The 17,559-nt window shown below is 47.5% G+C and overlaps 1 protein-coding gene across 1 annotated transcript in view; it reads right to left on the bottom strand.

Moving 5' to 3' along the window:
- LOC115108852 (prolyl 3-hydroxylase 2-like) overlaps positions 1 to 17,559 on the bottom strand; it is a 158,663-nt gene that overhangs the window by 82,847 nt on the left and 58,257 nt on the right. The window lies entirely within an intron of this gene.

Below are 17,559 nucleotides of genomic sequence, written 5' to 3'. Positions count from 1 at the left end.
ACTATGACAAGACCTCTTGAAGAGACAGGAGACATCACACAGACCCTTTCACTATGACAAGACCTCTTGAAGAGACAGGAGACATCACACAGCCCCTTTCACTATGACAAGACCTCTTGAAGAGACGGGAGACATCACACAGCCCCTTTCACTATGACAAGACCTCTTGAAGAGACATCACACAGCCCCTTTCACTATGACAAGACCTCTTGAAGAGACATCACACAGCCCCTTTCACTATGACAAGACCTCTTGAAGAGACATCACACAGCCCCTTTCACTATGACAAGACCTCTTGAAGAAACAGGAGACATCACACAGCCCCTTTCACTATGACAAGACCTCTTGAAGAGACAGGAGACATCACACAGCCCCTTTCACTATGACAAGACCTCTTGAAGAGACAGGAGACATCACACAGCCCCTTTCACTATGACAAGACCTCTTGAAGAGACAGGAGACATCACACAGCCCCTTTCACTATGACAAGACCTCTTGAAGAGACAGGAGACATCACACAGCCCCTTTCACTATGACAAGACCTCTTGAAGAGACAGGAGACATCACACAGCCCCTTTCACTATGACAAGACCTCTTGAAGAGACATCACACAGCCCCTTTCACTATGACAAGACCTCTTGAAGAGACATCACACAGCCCCTTTCACTATGACAAGACCTCTTGAAGAGACAGGAGACATCACACAGACCCTTTCACACACAAAGCCCCTTTCACTATGACAAGACCTCTTGACAGAGACATCACCTCACAGACCCTTTCACTATGACAAGACCTCTTGAAGAGACAGGAGACATCACACAGCCCCTTTCACTATGACAAGACCTCTTGAAGAGACATCACACAGCCCCTTTCACTATGACAAGACCTCTTGAAGAGACATCACACAGCCCCTTTCACTATGACAAGACCTCTTGAAGAGACAGGAGACATCACACAGCCCCTTTCACTATGACAAGACCTCTTGAAGAGACAGGAGACATCACACAGCCCCTTTCACTATGACAAGACCTCTTGAAGAGACAGGAGACATCAGCCCCTTTCACTATGACAAGACCCTTTCAGCCCCTTTCATGACAAGACCTCTTGAAGAGAAGAGACAAGAGGAGACATCACACAGCCCCTTTCACTATGACAAGACCTCTTGAAGAGACAGGAGACAGCCCCTTTCACTATGACAAGACCTCTTGAAGAGACAGGAGACATCACACAGCCCCTTTCACTATGACAAGACCTCTTGAAGAGACAGGAGACATCACACAGCCCCTTTCACTATGACAAGACCTCTTGAAGAGACAGGAGACATCACACAGCCCCTTTCACTATGACAAGACCTCTTGAAGAGACACACACAGCCCTTTCACTATGACAAGACTCTTGAAGAGACATCACACAGCCCCTTTCACTATGACAAGACCTCTTGAAGAGACATCACACAGCCCCTTTCACTATGACAAGACCTCTTGAAGAGAAGAGACATCACACAGCCCCTTTCACTATGACAAGACCTCTTGAAGAGACAGGAGACATCACACAGCCCCTTTCACTATGACAAGACCTCTTGAAGAGACAGGAGACATCTATGACAAGACCTCTTGAAGAGACAGGAGACCCCTTTCACTATGACAAGACCTCTTGAAGAGAGACATCACACAGCCCCTTTCACTATGACAAGACCTCTTGAAGAGACAGAGACATCACACAGCCCCTTTCACATGACAAGACCTCTTGAAGAGACAGCACCCTTTCACTATGACAAGACCTCTTGAAGAGACAGGAGACATCACACAGCCCCTTTCACTATGACAAGACCTCTTGAAGAGACAGGAGACATCACACAGCCCCTTTCACTATGACAAGACCTCTTGAAGAGACAGGAGACATCACACAGCCCCTTTCACTATGACAAGACCTCTTGAAGAGACAGGAGACATCACACAGCCCCTTTCACTATGACAAGACCTCTTGAAGAGACATCACACAGCCCCTTTCACTATGACAAGACCTCTTGAAGAGACTATGACAAGAGGAGACATCACACAGCCCCTTTCACTATGACAAGACCTCTTGAAGAGACATCACACAGCCCCTTTCACTATGACAAGACCTCTTGAAGAGACAGGAGACATCACACAGCCCCTTTCACTATGACAAGACCTCTTGAAGAGACAGGAGACATCACACAGCCCCTTTCACTATGACAAGACCTCTTGAAGAGACATCAGGAGCCCCTTTCACATCACACAGCCCCTTTCACTATGACAAGACCTTGAAGAGACATTGAATGACAAGACCTCTTGAAGAGACATCACACAGCCCCTTTCACTATGACAAGACCTCTTGAAGAGACATCACACAGCCCCTTTCACTATGACAAGACCTCTTTGAAGAGACATCACACAGCCCCTTTCACTATGACAAGACCTCTTGAAGAGAAGCCCCTTTCACTATGACAAGAGGAGACATCACACAGCCCCTTTCACTATGACAAGACCTCTTGACATCACACAGCCCTTTCACTATGACAAGAGGAGACATCACACAGCCCCTTTCACTATGACAAGACCTCTTGAAGAGACAGGAGACATCACACAGCCCCTTTCACTATGACAAGACCTCTTGAAGAGACAGGAGACATCACACAGCCCCTTTCACTATGACAAGACCTCTTGAAGAGACAGGAGACATCACACAGCCCCTTTCACTATGACAAGACCTCTTGAAGAGACATCACACAGCCCCTTTCACTATGACAAGACCTCTTGAAGAGAGACATCACACAGCCCCTTTCACTATGACAAGACCTCTTGAAGAGAAGGAGACATCACACAGACCCTTTCACTATGACAAGACCTCTTGAAGAGACATCACACAGCCCCTTTCACTATGACAAGACCTCTTGAAGAGACATCACACAGCCCCTTTCACTATGACAAGACCTCTTGAAGAGACAGGAGACATCACACAGCCCCTTTCACTATGACAAGACCTCTTGAAGAGAAGGAGACATCACACAGCCCCTTTCACTATGACAAGACCTCTTGAAGAGAAGAGACATCACACAGCCCCTTTCACTATGACAAGACCTCTTGAAGAGACAGGAGACATCACACAGCCCCTTTCACTATGACAAGACCTCTTGAAGAGACAGGAGACATCACACAGCCCCTTTCACTATGACAAGACCTCTTGAAGAGAAGGAGACATCACACAGCCCCTTTCACTATGACAAGACCTCTTGAAAGAGAGACATCACACAGCCCCTTTCACTATGACAAGACAAGACATCACACAGCCCCTTTCTGACAAGACCTCTTGAAGAGACAGGAGACATCACACAGCCCCTTTCACTATGACAAGACCTCTTGAAGACAAGAAGAGACATCACACAGCCCCTTTCACTATGACAAGACACAGGAGAGCCCCTTTCCTGACAAGACCTTGAAGAGACATCACACAGCCCTTTCACTATGACAAGACCTCTTGAAGAGACATCACACAGCCCCTTTCACTATGACAAGACCTCTTGAAGAGACAGGAGACATCACACACATGACAAGACCCTTTCACTATGACAAGACCTCTTGAAGAGACAGGAGACATCACACAGACCCTTTCACTATGACAAGAGGAGACATCACACAGCCCCTTTCACTATGACAAGACCTCTTGAAGAGACAGGAGACATCACACAGCCCCTTTCACTATGACAAGACCTCTTGAAGAGACAGGAGACATCACACAGCCCCTTTCACTATGACAAGACCTCTTGAAGAGACAGGAGACATCACACAGCCCCTTTCACTATGACAAGACCTCTTGAAGAGACAGGAGACATCACACAGCCCCTTTCACTATGACAAGACCTCTTGAAGAGACATCACACAGCCCCTTTCACTATGACAAGACCTCTTGAAGAGACATCACACAGCCCCTTTCACTATGACAAGACCTCTTGAAGAGACAGGAGACATCACACAGACCCTTTCAATGACAAGACCTCTTGAAGAGACAGGAGACATCACACAGCCCCTTTCACTATGACAAGACCTCTTGAAGAGACAGGAGACATCACACAGCCCCTTTCACTATGACAAGATGAAGAGACATCACACAGCCCCTTTCACTATGACAAGACCTCTTGAAGAGACATCACACAGCCCCTTTCACTATGACAAGACCTCTTGAAGAGACAGGAGACATCACACAGACCCTTTCACTATGACAAGACCTCTTGACAGGAGACATCACACAGACCCTTTCACTATGACAAGAGAGACAGGAGACATCACACAGCCCCTTTCACTATGACAAGACCTCTTGAAGAGACAGGAGACATCACACAGCCCCTTTCACTATGACAAGACCTCTTGAAGAGACATCACACAGCCCCCCTTTCTCTGAAGAGACATGACAAGACCTCTTGAAGAGACAGGAGACATCACACAGCCTTTCCTTTCTTGAAGAGACAGGAGACATCACACACTATGACAAGACCTCTTGAAGAGACAGGAGACATCACACAGACCCTTTCACTATGACAAGACCTCTTGAAGAGACAGGAGACATCACACAGACCCTTTCACTATGACAAGACATCTTGAAGAGACGGGAGACATCACAAAGCCCCTTTCACTATGACAAGACCTCTTGAAGAGACAGGAGACATCACAAAGCCCCTTTCACTATGACAAGACCTCTTGAAGAGACAGGAGACATCACACAGACCCTTTCACTATGACTTTGCAGAGATAGCCTGCAAAGTAATGTCATACTTTCCAGGTCCATACCCAAACAGTTCGAACTACTAATTTTGAAAATTACCCTCTCCAGAAATAAGTCTCTCACTGTTCACCGGCCACCCTCAGCTCCCAGCTGTGCCCTGGACACCATTTGTGAATTGATCGCCCCCCATCTAGCTTCAGAGTTTGTTCTGTTAGGTGACCTAAACTGGGATATGCTTAACACCCCGGCAGTCCTACAATGTAAGCTAGATGCCCTCAATCTCACTCAAATCATCAAGGAACCCACCAGGTACAACCCTAACTCTGTAAACAAGTGCACCCTCATAGACGCCATCCTGACCAACTGGCCCTCCAAATACACCTCCGCTGTCTTCAACCAGGATCTCAGCGATCACTGCCTCATTGCCTGTATCCGCCACGGAGCCGCAGTCAAACGACCACCCTCATCACTGTCAAACGCTCCCTAAAACACTTCTGTGAGCAGGCCTTTCTAATCGACCTGGCCCGGGTATCCTGGAAGGACATTGACCTCATCCCGTCAGTTGAGGATGCCTGGTCATTCTTTAAAAGTAACTTCCTCACCATTTTAGATAAGCATGCTCCGTTCAAAAAATGCAGAACCAAGAACAGATACAGCCCTTGGTTCACTCCAGACCTGACTGCCCTCGACCAGCACAAAAACATCCTGTGGCGGACTGCAATAGCATCGAATAGCCCCGTGATATGCAACTGTTCAGGGAAGTCAGGAACCAATACACGCAGTCAGTCAGGAAAGCTAAGGCCAGCTTCTTCAGGCAGAAGTTTGCATCCTGTAGCTCCAACTCCAAAAAGTTCTGGGACACTGTGAAGTCCATGGAGAACAAGAGTACCTCCTCCCAGCTGCCCACTGCACTGAGGCTAGGTAACACGGTCTCCACCGATAAATCCACGACATCGAAAGCTTCAATAAGCACTTCAACGGCTGGCCATGCCTTCCGCCTGGCTACTCCAACCTCGGCCAACAGCTCCGCCCCCGCAGCTCCTCGCCCAAGCTTCTCCAGGTTCTCCTTTACCCAAATCCAGATAGCAGATGTTCTGAAAGAGCTGCAAAACCTAGACCCGTACAAATCAGCTGGGCTTGACAATCTGGACCCTCTATTTCTGAAACTATCTGCCGCCATTGTCGCAACCCCTATTACCAGCCTGTTCAACCTCTCTTTCATATCGTCTGAGATCCCCAAGGATTGAAAGCTGCCGCAGTCATCCCCCTCTTCAAAGGGGGAGACACCCTGGACCCAAACTGCTATAGACCTATATCCATCCTGCCCTGCCTATCTAAGGTCTTCGAAAGCCAAGTCAACAAACAGGTCACTGACCATCTCAATCCCACCGACCTTCTCCGCTGTGCAATCTGGTTTCCGAGCCGGTCACGGGTGCACCTCAGCCACGCTCAAGGTACTAAACGATATCATAACCGCTATCGATAAAAGACAGTACTGTGCAGCCGTCTTCATCGACCTCGCCAAGGCTTTCGACTCTGTCAATCACCATATTCTTATCGGCAGACTCAGTAGCCTCGGTTTCTCGGATGACTGCCTTGCCTGGTTCACCAATTACTTTGCAGACAGAGTTCAGTGTGTCAAATCGGAGGGCATGCTGTCCGGTCCTCTGGCAGTCTCTATGGGGGTGCCACAGGGTTCAATTCTCGGGCCGACTCTTTTCTCTGTATATATCAATGATGTTGCTCTTGCTGCGGGCGATTCCCTGATCCACCTCTACGCAGACGACACCATTCTATATACTTTCGGCCCGTCATTGGACACTGTGCTATCTAACCTCCAAACGAGCTTCAATGCCATACAGCACTCCTTCCGTGGCCTCCAACTGCTCTTAAACGCGAGTAAAACCAAATGCATGCTTTTCAACCGATCGCTGCCTGCACCCGCATGCCCGACTAGCATCACCACCCTGGATGGTTCCACCTTGAATATGTGGACATCTATAAGTACCTAGGTGTCTGGCTAGACTGCAAACTCTCCTTCCAGACTCACATCAAACATCTCCAATCGAAAATCAAATCAAGAGTCGGCTTTCTATTCCGCAACAAAGCCTCCTTCACTCACGCCGCCAAGCTTACCCTAGTAAAACTGACTATCCTACCGATCCTCGATTTCGGCGATGTCATCTACAAAATGGCTTCCAACACTCTACTCAGCAAACTGGATGCAGTCTATCATAGTGCCATCCGTTTTGTCACCAAAGCACCTTATACCACCCACCACTGCGACTTGTATGCTCTAGTCGGCTGGCCCTCGCTACATATTCGTCGCCAGACCCACTGGCTCCAGGTCATCTACAAGTCCATGCTAGGTAAAGCTCCGCCTTATCTCAGTTCACTGGTCACGATGGCAACACCCATCCGTAGCACACGCTCCAGCAGGTGTATCTCACTGATCATCCCTAAAGCCAACACCTCATTTGGCCGCCTTTCGTTCCAGTACTCTGCTGCCTGTGACTGGAATGAACTGCAAAAATCGCTGAAGTTGGAGACTTTTATCTCCTCACCAACTTCAAACATCAGCTATCCGAGCAGCTAACCGATCGCTGCAGCTGTACATAGTCTATTGGTAAATAGCCCACCCATTTTCACCTACCTCATCCCCATACTGTTTTTATACTGTTTTTTTATTTTATTTATTTACTTTTCTGCTCTTTTGCACACCAATATCTCTACCTGTACATGACCATCTGATCTTTTATCACCCCAGTGTTAATCTGCAAAATTGTATTATTCGCCTACCTCCTCATGCCTTTTGCACACATTGTATATAGACTGCCCATTTTTTTTCTACTGTGTTATTGACTTGTTAATTGCTTACTCCATGTGTAACTCTGTGTTGTCTGTTCACACTGACATGCTTTATCTTGGCCAGGTCGCAGTTGCAAATGAGAACTTGTTCTCAACTAGCCTACCTGGTTAAATAAAGGTGAAATAAAAAATAAAAAAAACAAGACCTCTTGAAGAGACAGGAGACATCACACAGCCCTTTCACTATGACAAGACCTCTTGAAGAGACAGGAGACATCACACAGCCCCTTTCACTATGACAAGACCTCTTGAAGAGACATCACACAGCCCCTTTCACTATGACAAGACCTCTTGAAGAGACAGGAGACATCACACAGCCCCTTTCACTATGACAAGACCTCTTGAAGAGACATCACACAGCCCCTTTCACTATGACAAGACCTCTTGAAGAGACAGGAGACATCACACAGACCCTTTCACTATGACAAGACCTCTTGAAGAGACAGGAGACATCACACAGCCCCTTTCACTATGACAAGACCTCTTGAAGAGACAGGAGACATCACACAGACCCTTTCACTATGACAAGACCTCTTGAAGAGACATCACACAGACCCTTTCACTATGACAAGACCTCTTGAAGAGACAGGAGACATCACACAGCCCCTTTCACTATGACAAGACCTCTTGAAGAGACATCACACAGCCCCTTTCACTATGACAAGACCTCTTGAAGAGACATCACACAGCCCCTTTCACTATGACAAGACCTCTTGAAGAGACAGGAGACATCACACAGACCCTTTCACTATGACAAGACCTCTTGAAGAGACAGGAGACATCACACAGCCCCTTTCACTATGACAAGACCTCTTGAAGAGACAGGAGACATCACACAGACCCTTTCACTATGACAAGACCTCTTGAAGAGACAGGAGACATCAGACAGACCCTTTCACTATGACAAGACATCTTGAAGAGACGGGAGACATCACAAAGCCCCTTTCACTATGACAAGACCTCTTGAAGAGACAGGAGACATCACAAAGCCCCTTTCACTATGACAAGACCTCTTGAAGAGACAGGAGACATCACACAGACCCTTTCACTATGACTTTGCAGAGATAGCCTGCAAAGTAATGTCATACTTTCCAGGTCCATACCCAAACAGTTCGAACTACTAATTTTGAAAATTACCCTCTCCAGAAATAAGTCTCTCACTGTTGCCGCCTGCTACCGGCCACCCTCAGCTCCCAGCTGTGCCCTGGACACCATTTGTGAATTGATCGCCCCCCATCTAGCTTCAGAGTTTGTTCTGTTAGGTGACCTAAACTGGGATATGCTTAACACCCCGGCAGTCCTACAATGTAAGCTAGATGCCCTCAATCTCACTCAAATCATCAAGGAACCCACCAGGTACAACCCTAACTCTGTAAACAAGTGCACCCTCATAGACGTCATCCTGACCAACTGGCCCTCCAAATACACCTCCGCTGTCTTCAACCAGGATCTCAGCGATCACTGCCTCATTGCCTGTATCCGCCACGGAGCCGCAGTCAAACGACCACCCCTCATCACTGTCAAACGCTCCCTAAAACACTTCTGTGAGCAGGCCTTTCTAATCGACCTGGCCCGGGTATCCTGGAAGGACATTGACCTCATCCCGTCAGTTGAGGATGCCTGGTCATTCTTTAAAAGTAACTTCCTCACCATTTTAGATAAGCATGCTCCGTTCAAAAATGCAGAACCAAGAACAGATACAGCCCTTGGTTCACTCCAGACCTGACTGCCCTCGACCAGCACAAAAACATCCTGTGGCGGACTGCAATAGCATCGAATAGCCCCGTGATATGCAACTGTTCAGGGAAGTCAGGAACCAATACACGCAGTCAGTCAGGAAAGCTAAGGCCAGCTTCTTCAGGCAGAAGTTTGCATCCTGTAGCTCCAACTCCAAAAAGTTCTGGGACACTGTGAAGTCCATGGAGAACAAGAGTACCTCCTCCCAGCTGCCCACTGCACTGAGGCTAGGTAACACGGTCTCCACCGATAAATCCACGATTATCGAAAGCTTCAATAAGCACTTCTCAACGGCTGGCCATGCCTTCCGCCTGGCTACTCCAACCTCGGCCAACAGCTCCGCCCCCCCGCAGCTCCTCGCCCAAGCTTCTCCAGGTTCTCCTTTACCCAAATCCAGATAGCAGATGTTCTGAAAGAGCTGCAAAACCTAGACCCGTACAAATCAGCTGGGCTTGACAATCTGGACCCTCTATTTCTGAAACTATCTGCCGCCATTGTCGCAACCCCTATTACCAGCCTGTTCAACCTCTCTTTCATATCGTCTGAGATCCCCAAGGATTGGAAAGCTGCCGCAGTCATCCCCTCTTCAAGGGGAGACACCCTGGACCCAAACTGCTATAGACCTATATCCATCCTGCCCTGCCTATCTAAGGTCTTCGAAAGCCAAGTCAACAAACAGGTCACTGACCATCTCGAATCCCACCGTACCTTCTCCGCTGTGCAATCTGGTTTCCGAGCCGGTCACGGGTGCACCTCAGCCACGCTCAAGGTACTAAACGATATCATAACCGCTATCGATAAAAGACAGTACTGTGCAGCCGTCTTCATCGACCTCGCCAAGGCTTTCGACTCTGTCAATCACCATATTCTTATCGGCAGACTCAGTAGCCTCGGTTTCTCGGATGACTGCCTTGCCTGGTTCACCAATTACTTTGCAGACAGAGTTCAGTGTGTCAAATCGGAGGGCATGCTGTCCGGTCCTCTGGCAGTCTCTATGGGGGTGCCACAGGGTTCAATTCTCGGGCCGACTCTTTTCTCTGTATATATCAATGATGTTGCTCTTGCTGCGGGCGATTCCCTGATCCACCTCTACGCAGACGACACCATTCTATATACTTTCGGCCCGTCATTGGACACTGTGCTATCTAACCTCCAAACGAGCTTCAATGCCATACAGCACTCCTTCCGTGGCCTCCAACTGCTCTTAAACGCGAGTAAAACCAAATGCATGCTTTTCAACCGATCGCTGCCTGCACCCGCATGCCCGACTAGCATCACCACCCTGGATGGTTCCGACCTTGAATATGTGGACATCTATAAGTACCTAGGTGTCTGGCTAGACTGCAAACTCTCCTTCCAGACTCACATCAAACATCTCCAATCGAAAATCAAATCAAGAGTCGGCTTTCTATTCCGCAACAAAGCCTCCTTCACTCACGCCGCCAAGCTTACCCTAGTAAAACTGACTATCCTACCGATCCTCGATTTCGGCGATGTCATCTACAAAATGGCTTCCAACACTCTACTCAGCAAACTGGATGCAGTCTATCATAGTGCCATCCGTTTTGTCACCAAAGCACCTTATACCACCCACCACTGCGACTTGTATGCTCTAGTCGGCTGGCCCTCGCTACATATTCGTCGCCAGACCCACTGGCTCCAGGTCATCTACAAGTCCATGCTAGGTAAAGCTCCGCCTTATCTCAGTTCACTGGTCACGATGGCAACACCCATCCGTAGCACACGCTCCAGCAGGTGTATCTCACTGATCATCCCTAAAGCCAACACCTCATTTGGCCGCCTTTCGTTCCAGTACTCTGCTGCCTGTGACTGGAATGAACTGCAAAAATCGCTGAAGTTGGAGACTTTTATCTCCCTCACCAACTTCAAACATCAGCTATCCGAGCAGCTAACCGATCGCTGCAGCTGTACATAGTCTATTGGTAAATAGCCCACCCATTTTCACCTACCTCATCCCCATACTGTTTTTATACTGTTTTTTTATTTTATTTATTTACTTTTCTGCTCTTTTGCACACCAATATCTCTACCTGTACATGACCATCTGATCTTTTATCACCCCAGTGTTAATCTGCAAAATTGTATTATTCGCCTACCTCCTCATGCCTTTTGCACACATTGTATATAGACTGCCCATTTTTTTTCTACTGTGTTATTGACTTGTTAATTGCTTACTCCATGTGTAACTCTGTGTTGTCTGTTCACACTGCTATGCTTTATCTTGGCCAGGTCGCAGTTGCAAATGAGAACTTGTTCTCAACTAGCCTACCTGGTTAAATAAAGGTGAAATAAAAAAAATAAAAAAAACAAGACCTCTTGAAGAGACAGGAGACATCACACAGCCCCTTTCACTATGACAAGACCTCTTGAAGAGACAGGAGACATCACACAGCCCCTTTCACTATGACAAGACCTCTTGAAGAGACATCACACAGCCCCTTTCACTATGACAAGACCTCTTGAAGAGACAGGAGACATCACACAGCCCCTTTCACTATGACAAGACCTCTTGAAGAGACATCACACAGCCCCTTTCACTATGACAAGACCTCTTGAAGAGACATCACAAAGCCCCTTTCACTATGACAAGACCTCTTGAAGAGACAGGAGACATCACACAGCCCCTTTCACTATGACAAGACCTCTTGAAGAGACATCACACAGCCCCTTTCACTATGACAAGACCTCTTGAAGAGACAGGAGAGACCCTTTCACTATGACAAGACCTCTTGAAGAGACAGACATCACACCCCTTTCACTATGACAAGACCTCTTGAAGAGACAGGAGACATCACAGACCCTTTCACTATGACAAGACCTCTTGAAGAGACAGGAGACATCACACAGCCCCTTTCACTATGACAAGACCTCTTGAAGAGACAGGAGACATCACACAGCCCCTTTCACTATGACAAGACCTCTTGAAGAGACAGGAGACATCACACAGCCCCTTTCACTATGACAAGACCTCTTGAAGAGACAGGAGACATCACACAGCCCCTTTCACTATGACAAGACCTCTTGAAGAGACAGGAGACATCACACAGCCCCTTTCACTATGACAAGACCTCTTGAAGAGACGGGAGACATCACACAGCCCCTTTCCCTATGACAAGACCTCTTGAAGAGACATCACACAGCCCCTTTCACTATGACAAGACCTCTTGAAGAGACATCACACAGCCCCTTTCACTATGACAAGACCTCTTGAAGAGACGGGAGACATCACAAAGCCCCTTTCACTATGACAAGACCTCTTGAAGAGACAGGAGACATCACAAAGCCCCTTTCACTATGAACAGACCTCTTGAAGAGACAGGAGACATCACACAGCCCCTTTCACTATGACAAGACCTCTTGAAGAGACAGGAGACATCACACAGCCCCTTTCACTATGACAAGACCTCTTGAAGAGACAGGAGACATCACACAGCCCCTTTCACTATGACAAGACCTCTTGAAGAGACAGGAGACATCACACAGCCCCTTTCACTATGACAAGACCTCTTGAAGAGACAGGAGACATCACACAGACCCTTTCACTATGACAAGACCTCTTGAAGAGACAGGAGACATCACACAGCCCCTTTCACTATGACAAGACCTCTTGAAGAGACAGGAGACATCACAAAGCCCCTTTCACTATGACAAGACCTCTTGAAGAGACATCACAAAGCCCCTTTCACTATGACAAGACCTCTTGAAGAGACAGGAGACATCACAAAGCCCCTTTCACTATGACAAGACCTCTTGAAGAGACATCACACAGCCCCTTTCACTATGACAAGACCTCTTGAAGAGACAGGAGACATCACACAGACCCTTTCACTATGACAAGACCTCTTGAAGAGACAGGAGACATCACAAAGCCCCTTTCACTATGACAAGACCTCTTGAAGAGACAGGAGACATCACACAGCCCCTTTCACTATGACAAGACCTCTTGAAGAGACAGGAGACATCACACAGCCCCTTTCACTATGACAAGACCTCTTGAAGAGACAGGAGACATCACACAGCCCCTTTCACTATGACAAGACCTCTTGAAGAGACGGGAGACATCACAGACCCTTTCACTATGACAAGACCTCTTGAAGAGACAGGAGACATCACACAGTCCCTTTCACTATGACAAGACCTCTTGAAGAGACAGGAGACATCACACAGCCCCTTTCACTATGAACAGACCTCTTGAAGAGACATCACACAGCCCCTTTCACTATGACAAGACCTCTTGAAGAGACAGGAGACATCACACAGACCCTTTCACTATGACAAGACCTCTTGAAGAGACATCACACAGCCCCTTTCACTATGACACGACCTCTTGAAGAGACAGGAGACATCACACAGCCCCTTTCACTATGACAAGACCTCTTGAAGAGACAGGAGACATCACACAGCCCCTTTCACTATGACAAGACCTCTTGAAGAGACAGGAGACATCACACAGCCCCTTTCACTATGACAAGACCTCTTGAAGAGACAGGAGACATCACACAGCCCCTTTCACTATGACAAGACCTCTTGAAGAGACAGGAGACATCACACAGACCCTTTCACTATGACAAGACCTATTGAAGAGACAGGAGACATCACACAGCCCCTTTCACTATGACAAGACCTCTTGAAGAGACAGGAGACATCACACAGCCCCTTTCACTATGACAAGACCTCTTGAAGAGACATCACACAGCCCCTTTCACTATGACAAGACCTCTTGAAGAGACATCACACAGACCCTTTCACTATGACAATACCTCTTGAAGAGACAGCAGACATCACAGACCCTTTCACTATGACAAGACCTCTTGAAGAGACAGGAGACATCACAGACCCTTTCACTATGACAAGACCTCTTGAAGAGACAGGAGACATCACACAGCCCCTTTCACTATGACAAGACCTCTTGAAGAGACAGGAGACATCACACAGCCCCTTTCACTATGACAAGACCTCTTGAAGAGACATCACACAGACCCTTTCACTATGACAAGACCTCTTGAAGAGACGGGAGACATCACAAAGCCCCTTTCACTATGACAAGACCTCTTGAAGAGACATCACACAGACCCTTTCACTATGACAAGACCTCTTGAAGAGACGGGAGACATCACAGACCCTTTCACTATGACAAGACCTCTTGAAGAGACATCACACAGCCCCTTTCACAATGACAAGACCTCTTGAAGAGACAGGAGACATCACACAGCCCCTTTCACTATGACAAGACCTCTTGAAAGACTTGAGGAGACATCACACAGCCCCTTTCACTATGACAAGACCTCTTGAAGAGACAGGAGACATCACAGACCCTTTCACTATGACAAGACCTCTTGAAGAGACAGGAGACATCACACAGACCCTTTCACTATGACAAGACCTCTTGAAGAGACAGGAGACAGACAGCCCCTTTCACTATGACAAGACCTCTTTCACATCACAAGACCCTTTCACTATGACAAGACCTCTTGAAGAGACAGGAGACATCACACAGCCCCTTTCACTATGACAAGACCTCTTGAAGAGACAGGAGACATCACACAGCCCCTTTCACTATGACAAGACCTCTTGAAGAGACAGGAGACATCACACAGCCCCTTTCACTATGACAAGACCTCTTGAAGAGACATCACACAGCCCCTTTCACTATGACAAGACCTCTTGAAGAGACATCACACAGCCCCTTTCACTATGACAAGACCTCTTGAAGAGACAGGAGACATCACAACAGCCCCTTTCACTATGACAAGACCTCTTGAAGAGACAGGAGACATCACACAGCCCCTTTCACTATGACAAGACCTCTTGAAGAGACAGGAGACATCACACAGCCCCTTTCACTATGACAAGACCTCTTGAAGAGACAGGAGACATCACACAGCCCCTTTCACTATGACAAGACCTCTTGAAGAGACAGGAGACATCACACAGCCCCTTTCACTATGACAAGACCTCTTGAAGAGACAGGAGACATCACACAGACCCTTTCACTATGACAAGACCTCTTGAAGAGACAGGAGACATCACACAGACCCTTTCACTATGACAAGACCTCTTGAAGAGACAGGAGACATCACACAGCCCCTTTCACTATGACAAGACCTCTGAAAGAGACATCACAACAGCCCCTTTCACTATGACAAGACCTCTTGAAGAGACAGGAGACATCACAAAGCCCCTTTCACTATGACAAGACCTCTTGAAGAGACATCACACAGCCCCTTTCACTATGACAAGACCTCTTGAAGAGACAGGAGACATCACACAGTCCCTTTCACTATGACAAGACCTCTTGAAGAGACAGGAGACATCACACAGCCCCTTTCACTATGAACAGACCTCTTGAAGAGACATCACACAGCCCCTTTCACTATGACAAGACCTCTTGAAGAGACAGGAGACATCACACAGACCCTTTCACTATGACAAGACCTCTTGAAGAGACAGGAGACATCACACAGCCCCTTTCACTATGACAAGACCTCTTGAAGAGACAGGAGACATCACACAGCCCCTTTCACTATGACAAGACCTCTTGAAGAGACAGGAGACATCACACAGCCCCTTTCACTATGACAAGACCTCTTGAAGAGACAGGAGACATCACACAGCCCCTTTCACTATGACAAGACCTCTTGAAGAGACAGGAGACATCACACAGACCCTTTCACTATGACAAGACCTATTGAAGAGACAGGAGACATCACACAGCCCCTTTCACTATGACAAGAAGAGACATCACACAGCCCCTTTCACTATGACAAGACCTCTTGAAGAGACATCACACAGACCCTTTCACTATGACAATACCTCTTGAAGAGACAGCAGACATCACAGACCCTTTCACTATGACAAGACCTCTTGAAGAGACAGGAGACATCACAGACCCTTTCACTATGACAAGACCTCTTGAAGAGACAGGAGACATCACACAGCCCCTTTCACTATGACAAGACCTCTTGAAGAGACAGGAGACATCACAGACCCTTTCACTATGACAAGACCTCTTGAAGAGACAGGAGACATCACACAGCCCCTTTCACTATGACAAGACCTCTTGAAGAGACAGGAGACATCACACAGCCCCTTTCACTATGACAAGACCTCTTGAAGAGACATCACACAGCCCCTTTCACTATGACAAGACCTCTTGAAGAGACAGGAGACATCACACAGCCCCTTTCACTATGACAAGACCTCTTGAAGAGACATCACACAGCCCCTTTCACTATGACAAGACCTCTTGAAGAGACAGGAGACATCACACAGCCCCTTTCACTATGACAAGACCTCTTGAAGAGACAGGAGACATCACACAGCCCCTTTCACTATGACAAGACCTCTTGAAGAGACAGGAGACATCACACAGCCCCTTTCACTATGACAAGACCTCTTGAAGAGACAGGAGACATCACACAGCCCCTTTCACTATGACAAGACCTCTTGAAGAGACATCACACAGCCCCTTTCACTATGACAAGACCTCTTGAAGAGACATCACACAGCCCCTTTCACTATGACAAGACCTCTTGAAGAGACAGAGACATCACAGACCCTTTCACTATGACAAGACCTCTTGAAGAGACAGGAGACATCACACAGCCCCTTTCACTATGACAAGACCTCTTGAAGAGACAGGAGACATCACACAGCCCCTTTCACTATGACAAGACCTCTTGAAGAGACAGGAGACATCACACAGCCCCTTTCACTATGACAAGACCTCTTGAAGAGACAGGAGACATCACACAGCCCCTTTCACTATGACAAGACCTCTTGAAGAGACAGGAGACATCACACAGCCCCTTTCACTATGACAAGACCTCTTGAAGAGACAGGAGACATCACACAGCCCCTTTCACTATGACAAGACCTCTTGAAGAGAAGGAGACATCACACAGCCCCCTTTCACTATGACAAGACGTCTTGAAGAGACAGGAGACATCACACAGCCCCTTTCACTATGACAAGACCTCTTGAAGAGACATCACACAGCCCCTTTCACTATGACAAGACCTCTCTTGAAGAGACAGGAGACATCACAGACCCTTTCACTATGACAAGACCTCTTGAAGAGACAGGAGACATCACACAGCCCCTTTCACTATGACAAGACCTCTTGAAGAGACAGGAGACATCACACAGCCCCTTTCACTATGACAAGACCTCTTGAAGAGACAGGAGACAT

Source organism: Oncorhynchus nerka, linkage group LG25, assembly GCF_034236695.1.
Source record: "Oncorhynchus nerka isolate Pitt River linkage group LG25, Oner_Uvic_2.0, whole genome shotgun sequence".
NCBI classification, from domain to species: Eukaryota; Metazoa; Chordata; class Actinopteri; order Salmoniformes; family Salmonidae; genus Oncorhynchus; species Oncorhynchus nerka.
The sequence above is the reverse complement of the archived record's forward strand: the minus strand, read 5'-3'. Positions and strand labels throughout refer to the sequence as shown.